Source organism: Panthera pardus, unplaced genomic scaffold (assembly GCF_024362965.1).
Source record: "Panthera pardus isolate Hobbes unplaced genomic scaffold, ASM2436296v1 HiC_scaffold_13, whole genome shotgun sequence".
In the NCBI taxonomy this organism is placed as follows: Eukaryota; Metazoa; Chordata; class Mammalia; order Carnivora; family Felidae; genus Panthera; species Panthera pardus.
The window spans coordinates 100,482,989-100,502,518 of record NW_026526688.1 but is presented as its reverse complement, the minus strand read 5'-3'; the positions used below and the strand labels follow the sequence as shown (position 1 = coordinate 100,502,518).

The 19,530-nt window shown below is 38.2% G+C and overlaps 1 long non-coding RNA gene across 1 annotated transcript in view; it reads left to right on the top strand.

Annotated features, from left to right (window-relative positions):
* The window catches only part of LOC109249006 (uncharacterized), a 144,359-nt gene extending 125,249 nt beyond the window's left edge, over positions 1–19,110 (top strand). The window contains exon 4 of the long non-coding RNA XR_002072401.2: positions 17,319–19,110. This is a non-coding gene — a long non-coding RNA (uncharacterized LOC109249006). The remainder of the gene's footprint in view (positions 1–17,318) is intronic.
* Positions 19,111–19,530: the final 420 nt, after the last annotated feature.

The following is a 19,530-nucleotide window of genomic DNA, read 5'->3' as shown; positions in this document are numbered from 1 at the left end:
ATCAATATTCAGACCTCAGATTAGCCTATACTGTTCCTTCTTTATGTCTTTCTTTAGTTTTGGAATCAAGAGTGTAACTGTCATAAAATGAGTTGAAAACTTCTGTTTTTTTATTTTTTCTGAAAATGTTTGTATAATACTGGCATTTTCTGTTTCTTTTTTAAAAATGTTTATTCATTTTTGAGAGAAAGAGAGAGAGAGAAAGAGCACTCAAGCAAACAGGGGAGAGGCAGAGAGAGAGGGAGACACAGAATCCAAAGCAGGCTCCAGGCTCTGAGCTGTCAGTACAGAGCTCGATGCAGGGCCCTAACTCACGAACCGAGAGATCATGACCTGAGCCAAAGTCGGCTGCTTAACCGACTGAGCCACACAGGGTGTCCTGGCATTATATGTTTCTTGAATGTTTTAGTAGAACTTAATTATAAAACTATTTGATCCCAGTTGTTTTATTTTTCCTTTGTGGTAAATTTTTATTTACTCTTTTAAGTTTTTGCTCAATTTATTTAATGATACAGGACTATTCAGACTTCTTTTTAAATATAAGACAGTCTTAAGAGACTCTTAAAAACTGAGAACAAACTGAGGGTTGATGGGGGTGGGAGGGAGGGGAGGGTGGGTAATGGGTATTGAGGAGGGCACCTGTTGGAATGAGCACTGGGTGTTGTATGGAAACCAATTTGACAATAAATTTCATATTTAAAAAAATAAATAGATATAAGACAGTCTTGATAAAGTATAATTTTCTGTGAAGTTGCTTATTTTGTCTAAATTATAGGCTTGTTTTTTAGTATTCTCTTTACTTTCGTTTCTATGTAGTAATGTTGTCCACTTTCATTCTTAACGTTGTTTAGTTGTGATTCTTTCTCCCAATTAGCTCTAGAGGCAAGGCCATGTAGCATTGGAAACAGATTATTAACAAAATAGTTTCTTTGTGGCAAAAGAATGAAAAGAGGAAAACACCCTAAGGCACTCATGAAAAATGCCCACCAATCCAAGGTACAATCTCTTGTACAAACTTGTATAAGAATAGCAAAATCCTTGTCCATTGCTTAATTTTCTTTCCTTTTTCTTTTATAATATTTAATTTTGCTTCCAATTTCCAAAAATGGTCTTTAAACACATACTATGTACCAGGAGTGTTGCTATGTGCTTCCACGTGTCGATAAATACATGGTCCTGCCTATAGGGAATTCATCTAGGCAGGTCACAGAAAATAAGCAGGAACACTAGTGATGTAAGCACTGTAGATGTGTATTCAGGCCACATGGAAGCACTACTGTAGAGAGTCTACACCATGACTGGGGACAGGGATGAATCCCTACACAGTTCTGGGTGTGCACTATTCACCCTGAATTCTCTGCCGATGGCACCTCATGGAGCCTGTGGGAATATTGCTCTCTAGAGTTGGGTAATTAGATGACCTGGACTGAAAGTAATCTTAGAATGAGCACAAAATGAGTACTAAAAAATGGGTGGAAAAAAAATCAGATGAAGGGATTAGAGAGAGTAGAAAGACAATCCACTTGAGGGATTTTGCAAACACAAAACTTTCCACAGATGAGGAAAACCCTGGTCAGATCATGAAGGTCCTTATGTGCCATATTGAGTGAGTTTTGATTATAACCTCATGGTGAAGGGAAGATACTCAGGGACATTTAGTGTGGGGCTGACAGGGATCAGATTTACATAATAGGAGAATGGGTGTTGTGATTGGTGAGAAAGAAATATTTATCTTATTGCTTAGCCCATAAAGAATTGTGATGATATAAATGAATACCCATGTGTCATAGAGAAGATGAAGGAGATGGGCAGAACCAGGAGCACTTACACTGCTCATCCTTAGACTTAGTTGAAGGTGACATCCTCAAAGCCTACAGTAGATGCTTGTGCTTGCCCTCTTATGGCATACTATACTTACACTTCATCAAATTTATAATAGTCTGTAGCACTAATCCATTTATATGGTAGTTTATTTAACCTCTGTTCTGCCAATAATCTGTAACTCCACAAAGGTAGAGTTATTTGATTTGCTCACTATTGTATCCCAAATGTGTTGTTCAGTACTGAAATAGAAGAGATGCAAAAGGAGAAAGGGTTGTTGCGTGAATAATGAGTGAATTCAAAAGAGGCAAGATTGACAATTAGATTTCTAGCTTGAGAATCTGTGTCATTCACTTCATAGATAGTAGAGGATGACTTACAGGCTTATGAGAAGTGGAGGTTTGAACACGGTGAGTTTGAAGTATTTGTGGGTGAGTTTCTAGCAATCATTGTGTAGAAGGAACTGAAACTTATGAAGGAGAGCTAAGCTGAATACATTGACCTAACACCCACTGGTATGTAAGCATTGCTGAAATTGTGGGAATAAAGAGAGCTGGCTCAGAGAGAGCAGGTATGGTGAAAAGAAGATGGGGTGCCTGGACCAGAACCGTGAGGATAATTGAAATTTAAAAGAAAGACAAGAGGCACCCTGAAGGAAACTTAGGTGCTCATTAAGAAGTAGAACAAAAAGTGATGTTACCATGGCAGAAGGAAGCATGTAGTCAAATACTGCCAAGAAGTCTAAGATATGAACCAAAAAATCTTCATAAGATCTTGGGAAGAACAATTTTAATTTTGTGAACAAGGCCAGATTATCCTGGGTTGAGATGTAAGGGAGGGAGAGGAAATGGTGAGCATGTATGGCTTTTTTCTGGACACATCTTTGTGCTCTAATAGGAACTGTGAATGCGTAGTGTCAGGAGATATATATATATATATATATATATATATATATATATATATATAGAGAGAGAGAGAGAGAGAGAGAGAGAGAGAGAGAGGACAAAAGACTCTTCAGAGTTTTCACAGCTAAATTGTGACTCACATAACCTTGGTTAAGGATATTATGAAGTGCTTCTGTTGACTATTACATCCCGATTAGGACTTCACAATTTATGAATAAGAATTTGAAAATGGTTTTGAGGAGAATCACCAGATGGTTATTTGATCAGAAAGTAAGCCTTTGAAGATATTAAGTGGGAGAACTATCTCAAGCATGAGGAGTGCTGTTACTCAGAAGAGGTTGACTATTTGTACTTTATCTCCCCTGGAAAGAGAAAGTGAAAAAGGACTTTGGTTGAAATGAGGGATTTAATCTAGAAATCAAAATTTCCTGACACTGTGATTGTTCAAGCAGGTTGCAGAAGTTGCTATAAAATCTCTTCTTCGAGGTCTCAGAAAGTTAACATTAATAGTTTTGAAATAAGGCCTTGAAGAGTAAACATTGGTGAATTTGATTAATCCTTTCTGAGAGAGAATAGTTGGCCAATGGCTACAGTAGCTAAGGGACTGTCCGTGTACCTCCCTACAGCTGCGTGGTGAGTCTCCTGCCAACTAAATCAAGCTGATTTGACACAAAGTGGTTGTTTGTAAGCCCCTGAGAGCTCTTTCGGCATCTCAAACCCCAGAGCTGCTCACAGTATTTCCTGTGGGCTTCGAGTTTAGACCTCAGTAAACTTGAAAAATCCATCTGGCGTTGGCTGAGTCTAGAATTCAGGAATGTACGACAAAAGCAGAAGCAAAGTGAAAATCTCAGAGCACTATATGTCCGTGTGAAGTTTGGAGGCCTAAAACCCTTCTTATTTTTCTCTCACACTAAACTGAATGGGTGAACAGCTCATTGTGGGTGGTTTGTGTGGTTTATATATTATTAGTCATCTTGCAGCATTGTGAGACCCAGGCCACTCCTACCACCAATTATGTGTGTGTGTGTGTGTGTGTGTGTGTGTGTGTGTGTGTGTGTAAAGAATATAAGCCAAACATACTATCTTCATTCAAACTCCGTTTTATTCTCTTAAAAATTTTTCTTTGTGTAGGAAACATTCTGTTACTTTTGAAAGGAATGATTTCTTGAAATGTCTTTACAAAGGCATTTGAATTATATTTTAAAGTTTTCATTGGTCTTATAATTATTGTGACTATAAAAAGCTCTGTGAAAATGTATTGACATAGATATTAAAGTCAGAACAGGAAAAAAGAGAGAGAAATTTTTACTTAATATATACCTCATATGATGATGGTTCCTAAGTTTAAAATTGTGGTAAGCTTAGAAAGGATGTTGATTTTTTTTCTTGTACCTAATATAAATTGTTATTTAACCAGTAGTAAACAAGATAAGTAGTTATTTCCATGGCTAATTATGTTTATGTGTTTATCTTTGTATATTTTCTACTCCATCTTCCTTTTTAGATTATGTGCTTAAATTAATTACCTTAGAACCTAAAACAGAGACAATACAAAAGTTATGCCCAGAGTAAAAATATAGGTTGCTTTTGAATAGAGTAATTAGCTACTAGATTCATTAATTCAGGGTATACTCATATAACTCATTCATTCTTTCACTTATTCATTTGGTGGCTACTCTGTACCATGAGTCATGCTTAGCACTGGGATGAATAACACATGTTGCATGCCTTCCAGAAGTTTGCAATCTGTTGAAGGGAAACAGGCATATGAAAAAAAAAAAAAAAAAAAGAAAGGCAAATGTATAGCTAAACTGTTTGGGTTGAATGTGACAGAGACCCAACTTAAACTAGTTTAAGAAAAATGGGAAATTTATTCAGAATCCAGTGAAGTTAACAGCAAAGCATGAAAAGATAGGGATGCAGCCAAACCTTGAGGACAACTAGCAGCAATAATTTATCCTAAGAGTGAGTTTGTCTCCTTCACCTCTGTGGTTTCTTTAGAGTAACACCTTCATCATCCCTCATAACAGATCAGGTTTATTCTCTATAGTGGTGAACTCACTATTGAAACTCTTAGCTACCAAGTCTATGATTTCTGCAAAGGAGAGGGATTCATTAACTTTCAAAGCTTCCATTTAAAAATTTCTTGAGATGTTCTCCAATCATCCTGGCCTAGACCAGGAGTCCAATTCTAGATCGGTCAAGTGTGGCTGTTGGGAGAGGGTCATGTAAGAATTTGGCTCCTCTTGAAACAGCTACATGGGTAGAGATTGGAAGAGCAATTCTGAAGAGTTCTGGACTGCCAAACTATATATATTCTGCTATGATACGTACCATGATAAAAGTATGAACATATATCAGTGAGGGCATAAAATGGGGCTTACTCCACTTGGGAGAATCAGTTGACTCTTATAGGGAAAAGGTGATACCTAAGCTTGGCTTTAGAACGTATATAGTTAGTCCTCAGGCAGATTTTGGGATTGGGGTTGGGAGAGTGGGAAAAGGGTGTAGGATTGCTGAAAAAGGAAGTCTGGAGAGGCAGGTTGGACCAAAAGAGTGAAGATCTTCTATTTCATGTGCTTTCCTGTAGACAAATTCTGAAAAGGTATTTTTTGAAAGAAGTACCTAAAAGTTCCTTTAGTGTGTTTTCCAGCTAAGATGAGGAAACCATACACCTTGTTGTTTTTCTTCTCTAAGTGTAAAATATGTAACTTTCTCAAAAGTCTAGCATTTTGAAAGGTTTATACATTTATATTTAAAAGAAATATATGTAGGGGCACCTGGATGGCTCAGTTGGTTGAGCATCCAACTTCGGAACTTGTGTGTTCCGTCCCACATCAGGCTCTGTGCTGGCAGCTCAGAGGCTGGAGCCTGCTTATGATTCTGTGTCTCTGTCTCTCTCGGTCCTTCCCCCACTAGCACTCTGTGTGTGTGTCTCTCTCAAAAATAAATATTCAAAAAATTAGAAAAAAAAGAAGTGTATATAAATTTGCATAGATTTTATAGAATCTATTTGCATAGAAACTTTGTAATGTTGGTGTCTACTGCTAATGTTAGAAATGTGGCCTTGATACAAATGTCTGACCTTTGGTGGAGAGAGGAGGAAGGATTCAAAATGGGCTAGAAGTTTGGGAAAGTGGGAAGCACAAGAGTTGGACCAAGATGGGGGCTAAAAAAGTGAGCTTAAGATAAAGATTCAGCTTTAAATTGTAAATGGAAGCCACTTCCTGGAAGAAGTGGTTCTAGGAACAGAAAAAAATTGTTCTACATGTAGAGAGAAATTTTAAGTGGTGACAATTAATCTGAGAGTATTTGTAAGCATATAAATTAATTTTAGAATTATATTATTTGAATCAATTGAACTTGAGACCTGAAATTGACAGTCAATGATATTCAATTATTGCATTCTTCCTAAGTTTTTGACTTGGGTTTTGCAAATATTAATAACTGCTCAATTAATTAGGCAGCAGTCATGAGGACAGAAGCCTTGTGTTTTTATGTCTTTCAATATGGCTGCCTCACTGTTGAGTATGTAAAAAGATTGACTCACTGATTGATTTCTACTAATTTGACAAATACATCTTATAGGATATTGTAGATATGTACTTTGGTAAGATACAAAACTAAGTTTAATTCATCAAGATTTTCTCTTAATAGTGGACTGATTCTTTACAATCAGTGCAGTGAATAACATAGTGTTTGATTAGATATTTGTTTCGGTTTGGGAAGATTTGCTTAAAGTGGAGCAGATTTCAGAATGACAAAACAAGTTTCCCTGGCAAGTTTGGTATCAAGCGTTTTGTTTTGTTATACTTGATTATGTACTTTGGCTGCATAAACCAAACATATGTTCCAATCCAATTTAGTCTCTGTTCAGAATGATTTTCCTTATTTGTCCAAAAGTTTCAGAACTAATTTTTTTTGCCCTTACTCTGAGCATTCAGCCTTCATGTATTTCAGGGACAACAGGCACCCCAGGGATTTGGGTTTGACTCATGACTTTTATAGTTAAGAAGCAAGCCATGCTATTTTAGGCGGTTTTAGTGGTGGCAAATTGGAACCATATACCGTGTAATTTGTTTTCTGACACAGGTGATAGAAAAGTCACTTAAGTTTCTATATGTCATAGTTTAACCAAAATGTTTCCTGTTCACTGTCTATGCTTTTGTTCTATTAGAACAAAATATGCTCCTTGTCATTTAGGAAATTACAAGGGTTTTAGTAGCTCTGAAGACACAATCTCATGTCTTTAATGTAAAAGTCTTTAGCATATTCCATGCTTTGCTCAAGAACATAATGCTTTTAGAATCTCAGGTTATATATTTATTGAAATCAAAAAACAACCCAACCCAGTTCTTCCCCACTGTGATTCTCTTCCCTATGTGTTTCCTTTATTACTCATACAGAAAACTTCACTTCTGATCCTTCTGGTCACCGAATGGGAAAATTTTTTCCCCCACACCAATGAGCAGTTTTCTGTGACACCACCTGGGTGTCCTACAATTTGACACAATTCTAACCCTATCTATGTGGAGATAGTGTGAGATTTCATAGGTCAGGGGCTCAGTCCCACAAGGCTGCCCCTACCCCCTCACTTTCAGATGTTAGTTACAAGCCTAGGTTATCACCTGTGCTTCTGACCAACCAGCTGTAAATCAAAGGTTCCAGTGATCCCCTCTGTGGGCTTGATTAATTTGCTAGAGTAGCTTACAGAACTCAGGGAAAGACTTACATTTACCAGTCTATTAAAGGATATGACAACAGGTATAAATGAATAGTCAGACGAAGAGATACATAGGGTGGAGTCTGGAAGGGACCCAAGTGCAGGGAGCTTCTGTCCCTGTGGAGTGGGGATGTGACACTTTCTTGGTGTGGATGTGTCTGCCAACCTGGAAGCTCTCTGAACCTGGTACTTCTGGGTTTTATAGAGCCTTCATCACGTAATTAACTCCATTTTCAGTTCTTCTCCCTTCTCAAGAGAATGCGGGGTGGGGCTGAAAGTTCTAAACTTCTTATCATGGCTTGGTCTTTCCTGTAACCAGGAGCCCGCTCAGAGATGCCTCATTAGAGCAACAGATATTTCTATCTCCCAGGAAATTACTTGGGTTTCAGGATCAGGAACAAGGGTTAAAGACCAAATATTAGAACAAAATATGCTCCTTGTCATTTAGGAAATTACAAAGGTTTTAGTAGCTCTGTGCCATGAATGGGGGACAAAGATGAACATACATATTTTCTATTATCTCACACTTACTTCATACAGCCCCCTGGATTCAATTGTGTGAGATAGACAGTGAACAATCTTAGCTCAAAAATAATTTTCACAAGAGAATTATATTACAGGTTAAATTTATAAAACTATTTCAGGGAATAATATAATTTTGACAATAAGCTCAATGTTTTTTGCATGAATTCCATCTGCATTTGTTAAATTGTTTTCTCAATACCCCTGTTGGCTATGTGAATCATAGGATTCCCAATTATTTGGTAAATGTAGAGTATGAAGTTTAATATATTTAGACTTGACAAAAGTTATCCAACAAGTGAGTCACAGTGAGAAATATCCAATACAAATATGCTATTCCCTTAAATTCAGATTAAGAAAAAAGAAATATGTGTTTAATATTTTCTCAATTATTTTAACATAGAGTCATAGTAGAATACTAATCACATATTAGAGTTAGACAGTTCCTAGAAAATTACCTGGTCCAAGTCTTTCCGTTTCAGATGAAGGAGGAAGGCCTGATATGTGCCTATTCATTCATCCACCTAGTGGCATCAGCCAGGCATATCGCAGAGAAGCCCTGTGATAGTTACCACAAGGACTCATAACCACAACTACCATCATCATTGCTATGTTGGTGTGTGTGCTACACAGTGTCCTAGTGTTTTATTTAATCCTTGCAATAATTTAATGAGTTACTTTTGCATCCCTGTTGAACGGGAAAAGAAGAGAGGGGGAATTAAAGGGGGAATTCACTTTTCAGCTAAGTGATAAAAGAACTCTGACCCCACATCTCCCTGACTTCAAAACCCAAAGTCTCTTTTCAGCTGTTTTACCATTAAACAATGGTGCCATGGTAAACCAGTTGTCAAATATGGAAGGTTTAAAGCAAGTCTGTGACAAGATCAATGCAGAAGTTTTGGTGGGATAATAAAACCAGGTGTGTGATTCTAGTAGGTAAGAGACTATTTCATATTTGGTGGAGTTCCTTTGAATGGAGAATGTAGATCTCATACTTTACTAAGTGGACCTCTCTAATTATCCCAATGCTTGTCCAAAGAATCTTTCCCCTTTTCCTTCCTGCCATCAACCCAGATTTAGAAGGAAGTTGGAAGAGATATGTAAATGAATAAAAATAACCCAGGAAGCTTTGCACTGATTAAAAAAAATATTTTTGTCCTGATTTGGAAATAGTTATTGAGTAAATTATTCCTGACCTCATAAAGCTCATGTTCTTGTGTGTGTGTGTGTGTGTGTGTGTGTGTGCACATGCGTGTGTGCAGTAGGATGTGCATAAATAAAGAGCTTTATTTGACCATAAATAACTTTCCACAGCAGTAGCTTCTTACATGAATGAACACATTTGGAGAATACGGATTACTATTTAGATGTTTTTTTGTAATTCAATAAGTTCCTACTAAATTCAGAGACTGAGAATTTGATCCCAGAAGATTGATCAAAGACCTTGTATTACTAAAATGGCTGTTTTCATAAAAGTGTTTTCAAAGATCTCTAAAGCTCTATAAACACTTCATTTTTGTACATGTTATAACTGTCTGCTGAAGAATTCATCCTGTAGATGGCTTAACATCTCCATACTGGGTGAGAAAAGTGAAATAGGATATGGTATGAGAGTAGATGGTCAAATAAGGGAGAGGAAAATACTCTCTATTTTTCTTCTGCTTGGAAATAAATATGCAGGAAACTCTTACAATGGCAGCCTTTTTCTTTTCTTTTTTTCTCTTCTCTTCTCTTCTCTTCTCTCCCCTTCTCTCCCCTCCCTCTCCCCTCCCCTCCCTTTCCTCTCCTCTCCTCTCCCCTCCCTTTCCTTCCCTTCCCTCCCCTTTCCCTCTCTTCCCTTCCCTTCCCTTTCCTTCCCTTCCCTCTCTTCCCTTCCCTCTTTTCTCCTCTCCCCTCCCCTCCCCTCCCCCTCCTCTCCTCTCCTCTCCCCTTTCCTTTCCTTTCCTTTCCTTTCCTTTCCTTTCCTTTCCTTTCCTTTCCTTTCCTTTCCTCTTTCCTTTTTAAAGCTATGGATGCATTAAAAAACAAACAAAAATAAACACAAACTCCATCTGGAAGCATTTTGAGCTAGGGCATTGTAAAAATGTGTCAGATGATATATTGGGAAAAGAGTTGGTTTAAAGTAACACTAAAATTCAAAATGAGATAGTTTATGTCTCTGTTGTATGTCTGGAGAAAAAATTTCACTGCCATTATCAAGGTTGTTCTCCACAAAGCCCTCAGGGATCTAGTGCCTCCTAGCTTGGTGTTTCACCACATATGACATCTTTTTTTAAGGTCACCCTATAATCCAAGAAGGCTGCTTCAGCTCCAGCCATCATGTTCCTTTTCAAGTAGCAGGAAGAAGGAGAAGGAAGAAGATATATCTATCCTCTCCCTTTAATATTATTTACCATAATTTACTCATACATATCACTTCTATTTATACCCCTCGGGTCAGAATTTAGAAAATGGCTATACCTAAATGAAAAGAGACTGGGGAAAAAAGTCTTTATTTCAGGTGGTCAAATACCTAACTAGCTTAGGAATTCTTACGACCATAGGAAGCAAAATAAAATAAAATAAAATATAAGTAAAAAAGATAGTGAGGGACAACTATAGGAGTTTCTGCCACAGATGACTCTCACTCTGTTCTCTGCCCCAAGTCCCACATGTCAATGATTTTAAGTCCAGAATGAGCATGCCTTCAGTGAAATCTGTTCTTTCCAACTTGTTTCTGAGATGCAAAAACACCTTTTAATGCCCTGAGATATATGGTGGGCAGAAGCTGGTATTAAAAAAAGATGAATGCCAAATGGGTTTGCAGTTTGCTCTGGGTCCCACTAAAATTTCACAGAAACAGTAGCATCATCTCTGCATGACCTGTTCGCTTCATAAGGATGCCTTTAAAGTTGCAAAACAATTCAGGCTCCTTCAGGCACCTGGAATGTTCTTGCGCCATTGCCTGACTCACTTTAAATTGAGAAACAGTTGGGACCTGGGACTACAAATCCTGCTGCCTGACCTCCGGAGGATTTTCCTTTCTGGAGTTTTAATAGGTGTCATCAGCCTAGTAGGGGAGTCTCTTGGCAAACCTGAGGCTTTCTCCCTCCAGAAGCTCACTGATCCTGCCTCTGTGAAAGGGCCAAATTTGTCAGTGGGAAAAGAATTTTAAGAAGTATCATGAAGTAAACTGTTTTGCCATGGACTGAATATTGACCCTCAGTAATAAAAACTTCTTACATTTTCAACCATGGCATTAAACCATCTCTTTAAATAATTAGCAAGTGGAGAGACAAGAGGTAGGAGCTCTTTGAAAAGGAAAACTTTATCAGACTTGGGCACACTGGGAAAGAGTGAATCAAATCAAGGCACATTTAACTTTTCATGCTTGAATACTGAGAGTATTTTTCAAAGGTCTTATATGTGAACACAATAGCAGTATTGCAGTTGTGTGTCTGTCCGTGTAGCTGAGATTTATTGTCAGGCAGTTTTCAAGTCAAATATTTATTCCTACTAGAGAGTAACACTGTTCTTCAATTATTTCTTTTTCTCAGTCTCTTCCCTCACCCACTTTAAAAATGATCCAAATGTTCCACTCACTGAGTGTGGGAAGACACAGAGCAGCAGGAGGGAAAGAACAACAGAAACTCAGTGAAGGCCATTGGGAACCTCTGCCAAGAAGCATTTTGAAGAGGTTAATAATGCTCAAATAATAATGCTTTTAAGTTGCCTTTACCTTGAAAACATCCAGCTACTGTGTGGAGTTTAAATTATCTACCTAATAGCAGCAATCCAAATTTTAATTGCCTACTCTTATATATAGAAATATTTGATTGGACCAAGTTCTCAAATGTTGGTCAGTTTTCTGGGTTTTAAAAGGTGTTACTCATTACACCACATGGAGCCTCCGTTCTTTGTCCTTTCCGGCCATAGTTATATCGGCTTCCAAATTCAGCACTGTGACAACATTCCATTAGAGTATCCAAAGTTGTTTTTACAGTCTGACAGAGAAGAAAAGAAAACGTATTGGGTAAAGTATGAGAGAGTTTCTCTTTCTCCTAAACTTCCTCCCACCAGAAAGAAACAAAATTAAAAACAAAGCAACCAGAAAATAAATGTGTGTCTGGGAATCCAGGGATTAATTTCCTCATAATATACCTGTTTCAGCAAATACTTGCAGAAGTGTTTGCCTGTTCCTCAGATGTCATAGCTTTCCTTTGGTCTCTCTTGGTGGATCCAGTTTCTCAGCAGTATGATGTATTCCTTGTTGTTTCTAGTATTTTCAGTGGACAAGAATCATCTGGTACATAATCCATGACTGGGCTGGAGGCTGAGTGCAGCTGGCCACAGCTGTGCTAGAGTAGCCTGAGAACTGAACTGTTCATATAAGGTGGTTTAAGAAGGTATTTGCAAGTGGAGCAGAAAATGGGCTCTGTGCCAAGCTCAACTGCTGACGGGGGTTAGTCTCTCAAGGAATCACACTGGTCGTTGGTGGTCACAAAGATGGAGCTGAACATAAAGTGGAGAATTCACTACCCCTAAGCCTGTTGCATGGCTAATTTCAACCTCTCTGTGGTCACGTGGATGTTCCTAATGCAGTGAAAGGCCATGCCCGTTTCTTTCCTGCCTTCTAAGGCTTTTCACCACAAATTCCTCTTTGGAGAAATTTTAGCAGTGACGCCATATTTTCATTAATAATGGAGTGCATATATATGGACTTGTAAAGGATGCAAACTCATGCCAAATTGTCACTCTGGGGCAGCAGAAGATCAGGAATAATTAAAGTGAACAGGACAAAGAATATGAATTGGCAGGAGGGGCCTGGTTTGCTTTAGTTTCAGACAAAGGGAAGGATTTTGATTTCATACAGTAAGGTAGTCCTGGATGTCATGGGTTACCATGCAAAATGATGAAGTCTAGACAATAAGCATCAAGAGCAAGAAGTTTTCATTCCTGAGACATCAAAAGATGTGGGGCTCTAGAAGACATGGATGTGGGGCTTCTAGGCTCTGGAAGACATGGTGGAGGCCACACAGAGGAGACACTGAGACAGGCTTTTGGCAAAACAGAGGATGTTTTTATGTTTTCCATATATGTACTTCTGACTACATATGGGTGCTCATTGCCAAAGGGAGACTCATGGGCTGTCCCTTCCTGACTTAGCAATGCCAGAGGTAGTCAACCTTCTGGGAACAACACACATATCTATCTAAAGTTGGTCATGGCTCTATGATCATCACTTATTTCGAAAATTCACTGCCAAATGAAGTTACTTTAGAACTTTATTTAAATTTTTCTCCCAGTATAAGCAGGAGATAATTTTAAATCATTTTCAAAATTCAAAGAAGTCATTAATTTAAACATTGTTACCTTACCCACTGCTTCTTTTGTGATCGAATAAGAAAGCTTAATATTGAAAATGAAGGGCCAAAATATTAGAGGACTTTCTATTAAGTTTAATGTCTTCTGTGGTATTGTTACATAGCATTTTCATGAGACAGCTAAGTAGATCATGCACTATTGGCATGTAAAACAAAATAGTAACAAGACATAGTGAAGGAAAGAGTCATGAAGATAAAGGGTACCTAAGGCTGACATTTCTTGATGGCATTAATGAGGACAGTGTAGCTTCAGGTAGATCTTTTAAACCAAACTGGTAGATCTGGGCTATGTTGTATGTGTGTTGGCAGATGGGGTGCAGTCCCTACTCTCTCTCTATCTCTCTGTCTCTATGTCTCTGTCTCTCTTTCTATCTCATCTTTTCCTTACTCCCACTGTCTTTATCCAAAATTTTCAGGGTTGTTGACAAATGAATATAATGGATGTGAGAGGAAGCTTGTCCTGTGGTTCTGGGGGGCCCAAGGAAAGGATTAGCAATCCAGGCCTGACTTTTAGCATCTCTTCTGAGTAAGTGAAAGCCAACAGGAGTAAGGGCTGAGGCCACCCCCTCGCAATGGCTGTCAGTAGGGGTCAGGGCTTTGAAAGCTTAGGCCAAGGATTTCCTCTCAGTATGTCTCACGGACATGCATATATTCAAATTGTATGGACTGAGCATGCTATTCATTGGACAGCAGTATTTTTATTGCTTCACCATACTTAACCCTCTGCTTCCACCAAAGAGCCGTTTAACTTTCCTTTTTTGCTTCAAAAATTATGAGTTTCATTTATTTTTAAAAAACAAGTACTCATTGATTGCTTCTGTGTGCATTGTACCAAACACTGAACTGTGGCAGTGGGAAGAATTTAAGACACCATCCTTATCCAGTGAATGTCCTTACACATACAATCACATCAAGGTCTGTATAGTAGTTTAAGAGCTGTGGAAGAAGTAATTACAGTAGAGCTAGAGTTAGGGAAGTTAGAAAGACAAATTTTCATGAGAACGAAACATTATACAGACTAAGTTTTCATGGACTCTGGTGCCTGATTTTTTTTTAAATGTGCCTTTCCTGATGTTATTGCAAGTCTTAGGGACATAGGCATGGCTTAGTGTATGCTCTTGTGGTTGATATACATACTTATTTCTTCACCACTGTTGTTTTCTCTTCATTTCACAAGGACACCAAAGCTAGTGAGAAAAGGCCAATGAGGAAATTCTTGGGGGAAAAATCCCACATCTAATATTTTCATTTCTAATGAGAAAACCCAAAGGGAAAAAAGGTACTCGATACACAGAAGATGCTGGCAAAATATTTTACTAGGATGTGGTTTTGATCAGGTTACCATTTCTTCTGGGATAGAATGTGTTTTGTTATACTTTTTAAATCATTTTTTGATCTCCCTTACACGTTCTCCATTATGGGCTCTTTCCTACTCATTGAAAAATTATGCAGAAATACATAGTACATGCTATTCTATATTCATATTAGGCTAGCTTGGAGAGTTTTAGGGAGAACACATGCAATTCTTCCACTAGGCTTAGCTGTGTTAAATCAGAGAAAGTATTTTTCCTTGTCCCCAAATGTGGGTCTAGAGGCTAGAGCCCTGACTGTTGGCATGTCACCAGCTTTCATGGCTTGCATAGTTCTTAGAAATGAAAGAAATACATTTTTGCAGTCACATGAGTCAAACATGAGACTTAGTTTTATTCCTTATTTGGGGACAACTTGACAGTTTTTTTTCATTCTAGGTGATGTGGCTGGCTCAGATGCATTGCCAATGCATTCATTTTACGAGTGAGCTCTCATCCTCACTTCTCTCCCAAAATATAAAATGAACATGACAAAATTATGTGACAGTTGCTATAGACAACAATATTCTATTTATCTTTGCAATAGAAAGGCTCATCAAAGAATTTTGTCCAGGTATTTTTGTCACTTGGAGCAGATATGTTGAGTGTCCCTTAGCTTTGGTTTTGGTTTTGTAACGTAACACATAGCCAAGGTGTCAATACAGTGCCTATGTGGAGTCCAGATATCATTCTGCCATAATGACTATAACATGGTGTGAATGTTGAAACCAGAAAGTTCATTTTTGAAGTCTGAAAGCAGCTGAGAACAGATGAGGGTAACAGAGCAAAGCTTGCTTCCAGCCTTGGCTATTTCTACTGCCAGGACATTCTTCTCCCATTACTTCATATGGACCAGATAGGAACAAAGGTGCTCTGCAGATATCCCCATGATTCCTGCTAATAAAAAGAGTAGGGGATCAGCTTACACAGTGCAACCATGGATCACCTGTTAAAAACTTGCTGGTGATGTTCAGCTCTCTAGATTATAGCAGTTTCCCAAACTTTACTGTGTCTGCAAATCCTTGGAGATTTAGTGTATCCAAGGTGGAGGGAGCCCAGATAATCTACACGTTTAACAAGCTCCGGGAGATGGTGATATTGCCGGTTTGTGGACCACACCTGGGTAACATGAAATAGGGCATGATGTTGAAGTGGCCTAGCTGTCAGGTCTAATGGCAATATCAGCAAGCTTATTTCTGATCTGTGGGATTGACTGCATTCTGAATCTTAGTTTACCTCCTTTTAAGTATTTGTTGTTGGTCAAGAGAAGGATCTGGTGTTGATAGAGGGTATAAAGGGCTAGAGGGTATATGGAAAGGTCTCAGAGTATGGGATAGCCTTCAGACTCCCATAATTCTGTAGGCCCTACTGGTTAGAGAGCTATTTGTATTAACAAATGGTCCCTTTCACATGTTAGATCTTAGTTTAAATTAGTTTCATTAGCTGGTCTACTCCTAACTGGGAGTTGGGTTACTAAGGGAAGCCTGAGATAAGAGTAAGAGTTTGGGGACTTCTATAGGAAAAACAATCTTGTGTGTTTCCTTTACTGTCACGCTACTACCACATTTGACTTCTGACACTTCCAGTTACCAAATGTGTGTTTCCCCCCGGCACCAGCAATTCTCTTAGGCCAGCTGAGAGTCCTACGTCCCATAAGACTGACTACCCGCCCCCCCCTTTCAGGTGCTAATCCCAAGTCCCAAGTTATCACTTGTACTTCTGATTGACCAGCTATAAGTCACGGTTCCCTGATTTTTTCTCTTTGTGTTTGATAATTTGTGAGAATGACTCATAGAACTCAGGGAAACACACTTACTGGTTTATTATAAAAGGTTATGATAAAGGACACAGATGAACATCCAGATGGAAGAGATGCTTAGGGCAAGGCGCAGAGAAAGGATGAGGAGGTTTTTGTATCCTCAACAGGCAAACCACCATCCCAGTCCTCCATGTGTTCAGCAACCGGGAAGCTCTCTGAACCCAGTACTTTGGGGATTTTTATAAAGGCTTCATCATATAAGCATGATCAATCTGCAAATTAATCTCTAGTCCCTTACCCTCTCCTGGAGGATGGTAAGTGGATGAAATTTCTAGGTTTCTAATAATAATGGCTTGGTCTTTCTGGTGACTAGTCCCTGAGTTGAAGATATCCAGGAGCCCACCAAGAGTCACCTCATTAGCACAAAAGACATACCCATCACCCAGCAAATTACAAGAGATTTAGGAGCTCTGGGTCAGGAACCAGGGCCAAAGACAAAGGGACTAACAACAACAACAAAATGCTCTTAGTGCTCTTGTCACTTAGGAAATTATAAAAATTTTAGGAGCTCTGTGCCAGTAACTAGGGATATAAACATTTTTCCTATTATTTCACAGAACTGGAAACAATGAAGAAAGGTAATTTTGGGGTATGTGGCATTTCAGAGAATAGTTGATCTGCAAGAGGCAATGGACAGTCCAGGAGACAATAGGAGTCTGTGCTGATTGGCCTGATGGAGACTGAGATGACATCACTAATGACCAGCTCAAAATGCATATTTCATTGATCATGAACTAACTGTATCATCTTCTTTTATAAGAAACAATGTAATAAAAAAACACACTCTGATAAGACATTCTTCCCCTTTCTTTTCAGGTGGATTCCTCCTGGTTTGGCAGCCAAGAAAAGATTTATTTCAGTGTTTACACCTGCTGGAAAATTGGGAATTCCAGAAATCTCACAGTGTCCAGACCAGTTTTCTTTACAAATCTGGGATGCAGCACCCTCTTTTGAAAAACAGAGATCAGTTCTTAGACTTTGTACATTTATACTAGTTTTACTTCATTGGTACCAGGGTGACTTGAATTCTTGACAAGGATGCAGTTTCCTAGAAACTTTTAGAAGAAAAGCATTAAAATAAAAGTTGACCATTGAATGGCTGGGATTTTCTGCATCAATGGATCTGGTGCACTTAATGGGCATTGAACTGTTCCAACTGAACCATATTCTTTCATTTCAAATAAGTTGATTTTTTAAACAGTAAATTGTGAGAATGAGAAATTTTGAAGGGGCAGTGGCAAAATTGTAGGTGAGATGTGCTTATTTATCATAACTTATTATGTTTAATCAAAATTACATTAGTACCCAACTTTCTTAGGATTAAAGACCAAGTAATATAATGAAATAAGAATTAGGAAATCAGGACCCTGATCACTATTTGAATTTCTACCATTTTATTACATCAGATGTATCACAAACTTTATCTAATGTTTCGTGAATGTGGTCCATGATCCCTAGTAACTGTGTTTTAATAATAATGATTTAATAGTAACACTTACCATTTATTGAAGATAAACTATATGCTTAATTACAATCTTAACTCATTAATGACTTTCTAAATAACCTTTCCCCTATAAACCGATTATAATAATGGTCACTTGTTATAGCCCATATGTCTATAGTCCTTTATATTTACAAGGCATATTCTATATATTTTTTCATTAACCTATTCAGTTCTTTATTTAAAAAAATTTTTTTTTACATTTATTTATTTTTGAGAGACAGAATATGAGTGGGGGAGGGGCAGAGAGAAGGAGGCACAGAATCCGAAGCAGGCTTCAGGCTCCGAGCTCTCAGCACAGAGCCCGACGTGGGGCTTGAACTCACAAACTGTGAGATCATTACCTGGCCGAAGTCAGACGCTCAACTGACTGAGCCACCCAGGCGCCCCAGTTCTTTATTAATTCTAATTTCTTGAAACAAGACTTTGCTGGGATGTCATGGAGTCTTGTGACTGTGAATGAAATCTTCCTTATTTGTGGGGTAGAGAGAATGTAAAGAGAGCATTGTCTTTCTTTTCTCTCAAATTCCAACTGTAAAGAGTGAGACAGAGGTGTCAGTGTGGGGCTACTGGCCTGAATATTCTCATCAACAGCATTGGCTGTACAAACCTGGTGCTACAGTTTCCATGAACATTTTTCCCATTTCTATTTTGCTTATAGACTTAAGTCTTTCCCTTCCACATTGTACTTTGTCCTTTCATTTTGTCTTTTTAAATTTGATTAAGTCATGTTGGTTTAGACATTCTGGTGGTTTACTTACTCTTAACAGTGACTTTGGCCAGCCTTTAAAAACTCTTCTAATGCTGAAGACAAATGCAGTTACAACTGAGATGATTAATGGTAGAATGTTTCACTTAAGTAGGCCTGGTAGATATCTGTTATTGAGAATTTAATAAAATTATCTGTAATCATGTTGGCAAAGTTGTTTCCTAGGGCCATCTGCTTAGTCATTAAAATTATTTTTAAAGATATATCGAACCAGATGGTTTTCAAGTAGGATTTGACTTGTCCTATTTTTTTCAACTCTAAGGTGTATTTTTTATTACCTGTGTACCCCATCATCCTAGGATAGGATCCCTCAGAATAAAGGTATCTCCTTTACTAAACCATTCTGCCTATTTTTCTATTTGTAACAAGAAAATATAACCATTTTTATTAGAATATTAAATGAGTAATCAATTTATACTGCCTGCATAGACAATGTTTAGGTATGGGCAGGAATCAAAGAAGAGAAATGCTCCTGCGTTCATGGTGATTAACATCATTCATGATGTTATATTTTCTTAAACTTTATTTTCTCCGATACAAAACAAGGTGGATACTATTATGGTGATGTGAAGAGGAAAGTGACAACACTGGTATTCCCCCCCGCCCCTTGGCCCATTGGAGGTTTCCAGAGAGCCACAAAGGCAAGGAAGACAACTCAAGATGCACACAATGGTGTTCTTATTTCTTCTTTAACAGGCCTTGAACAGGGCACTGGGTAAGTGTGTACCAGCATTCCTGGTCCATAGTTTCTTTAATGC